Here is a 2,966-nt window from a genome sequence, read left to right on the forward strand (position 1 = left end):
TCTCAGAACTGCCCAATGTTCGATTTCTGGAAATGTCTTTAAGATGGATTTAATGAAAACACTTGGATTTAGGCCAAATAAAGAACTGTACATTCTAGGAAGCCAAATTAAAGCAGTTAAATTGTGAATGGAAAGAGTTACCAGGTAACTCAGATCCCTAAGAAATCAGTACTAGAGTCTATAAGTGGAGAGGTGGATGATGTACAAATCAGCTGATCTATAAACAGTATCCACACTGTGTGAAACTTCTGGTTAACTTGAGGATAGAAATTATGTGTAATCATCTTTATTTACCTTATATTTCCTAGCTAGCACACTGATTTAGATATAACAAATATTCAACAATTGTCGCATAGCATAGAAGTGAATTTAATTAAGTGCCCAAGTATCTACTTATCCCCAAAGCCACTAAATACTGGCTGATAAACTTCCATACTCTTGACTCTATGGTTAAAAACATGGAAGGCCTGTTACTGCCTTTTTTGTTCTTTCTATTCACCCTCTCCTATTTTAAAAAATTACTAGTAGATCCTCTGTGAGGGAATTTTGTTTCTCATGTGGGGATTTTCCTCAGGGCTAGTTTTCATTTGAGGATAAGTTTTACTTTCTAAGCATCCTTCTAGTCTCATGTAAACAGCACATTTAAAAATAGAAACGTATTCATGGCTTTGTCCCTTTTAAACTATTCTCATATTGTATGAAATTTCTGCTTTTTAAAAGTCATCTCTAGCCCCAGTTTGAAATGGAATTTAGTATAATAAACATTTACTTAATAAATAAACCAGGAAAGAGGAATTGGGGTGATGGATTATCCTACATTTAAACATCCACTGGCAAAAACTAACCAACTCTTTTTCAATTTAACTTGACTGAATCTTTTTGGCTGGCAGCCTTTCTGTACTCAGCTGAACTGTCTCTTCATATTTTAAAGAGACAGATGGATTTCCAAACTTAATCTTTAAATCCCTAATAGTGTGGTCTCTGCTATAATTCACTAATTCCCTCCTGCCCGTTCTAATGAAAAGAAAGGCTCAAAGAGAAAGGACGACATTTAAAAAAAAAAAAATCAATAACAAACCTTGAAATATAGGGGGAACCTTTTTATTCAAGGAGACCAAAATTCATTGCATTATGACTTATACTTTTTTACATTTTTATGCATCCATTGTCTCATATTACAGATTTAATAGCCAAGGCCCCAAATTGCTAAGTTGTTTTTTTGTTGTTGTTGTTGTTCGGTTATTAATCTGACAAAAATGCACCAAGGGTTTCCATGTGGAAGGCATTTTACTGGACATACACTGTTTCAGGTAGCATCATTGGCATCAACATGTTTAAAATTCAAGAAGGGAGTTAAAGATCACAAACACCCAGCAAGTTACATACCCCGTGTGGGCCAAAAAGATGGGTCTCTGCTGGTCGGTCATAATCAAGGATGTGCCATTTATCTATCTTGAAAAACAGGTGAAACTTCAATATGCAAAATAAGAAGAAAGAGGAAGAAGAAGACAGAAGATTAGAAGTGGCGGATCTGGGTTCTGGCCACTGTCAGAAATTCACTTCATAAGCTCCAGGACCTCAAGGCCTTCATTTACTAAATGAGGAGTTAGGTTAGATGATCTCCAACTTCCCTCTAAGCTCTACCATTCTATGGCCTTGAAAAGGCCTGGAATTAGTATGAATGGCCTGAAATGAGCAGTAATCAGAGTAAGATGGTGTGTTGGGCGTCATATTGAAAGAAATAGTAGTAGGTTTTGGTCTTAAAAATCAAACTGAAGTGATTACTGTGAACGCGTTAATAATAATAAGATTTAATATTAAAATGGTATTAGTCGTCTATGACCAGGCCACCCTGAAAGTGCCCGATCTTGTCTGATCTCAGAAGTTAAGCAGGGTCGGGCCTGGTTAGTACTTGGATAGAAGACAACCTAGGAATACTAGGTGCTGTAGGCATTAAAAAATAATAATAATAAAATAAAATGGTATTAGATTTTAGTTTGGAAGAGCAAAAATTTTTGAGTCTGCTCTACTGATCATTTGACATTCAGAAAATAGTGCCGAATGGCTAGATAATTGCATGAGGTCTTGTCACTCTTCCCTTTGTACTTCCAGTTGTTCCAATTAATTGCTTCAGAAAAGTTTGGTTATTTCTTGCTCTTCTCAGATATTTCTTGTTGTTGTTTTGTTTTGTTTGTTTGTTTTGTTTTGTTTTGTTTTGATTTACCACTGGCAGGTAAAATTTAGGCATTTGAGATCTTTACAACACACTATTATCAATCTTGGCATCTCAAAGGAGGAGCCAAAACCGTTCTTCAGCAGCATCAGGAATCCCTCCTTCTATCCTATTTTTATAAAAGTTGCTGGTTTTTGTCAGCAGGTTGATAGCTTTGTGAACTCATGAAAGAAGATATATTCTTTCAGCTTCAGTAAAATATTTCGAAGGATAGCTTCCTCTGAGCCGGTCAAGTTAAAGTCATGGACCAGTCCCTATGTACTTGCCATGTGACTCTCTCCCTTTCAAGAAATAAAAATAAAAAATTATGACTCTTCCAGCTAAATAGAGCATCATCTTGCTCTGTATTAGCTTATTATCTCAAGGCATCACAGATGATAAGTAAAGAAGCAACTAGCTGGGGGCTATAACAGTTTGAACTTTATTTAATGGACAGAAGGAAGTTTTTTTTTTTTTTTTTTTTTGAGTAGGGAATGGTTTGATTTGAACCTTTCATTAGGAAGATTGATTTGGAGAAAGAATGCAGCATGAATGAGGACATTGGAGGAGGGAAACTGTATAGGCAAAGACCAGCTGGTATGCACTGGAAGAAGCTTAAACTAGATGATAATAGTAAGACTGGAATGGAAGAAATTCAAGAAATGTTGAGAAGGAAGACTAGAATGATCTAGAACAATGCTGTCTGATATATAAAGATAATATAATAATATATAAATAAATAATCTATAAATAA

The 2,966-nt window shown here is 35.3% G+C and overlaps 1 pseudogene; it reads left to right on the plus strand.

The window, feature by feature from the left end:
* Nucleotides 1–1,834: 1,834 nt before the first annotated feature.
* LOC112480862 lies at nucleotides 1,835–1,953 on the plus strand (annotated as a pseudogene).
* The last annotated feature ends 1,013 nt before the right edge of the window (nucleotides 1,954–2,966 follow it).

Source organism: Pteropus alecto, unplaced genomic scaffold, assembly GCF_000325575.1.
Source record: "Pteropus alecto unplaced genomic scaffold, ASM32557v1 scaffold20, whole genome shotgun sequence".
Taxonomy (NCBI): Eukaryota; Metazoa; Chordata; class Mammalia; order Chiroptera; family Pteropodidae; genus Pteropus; species Pteropus alecto.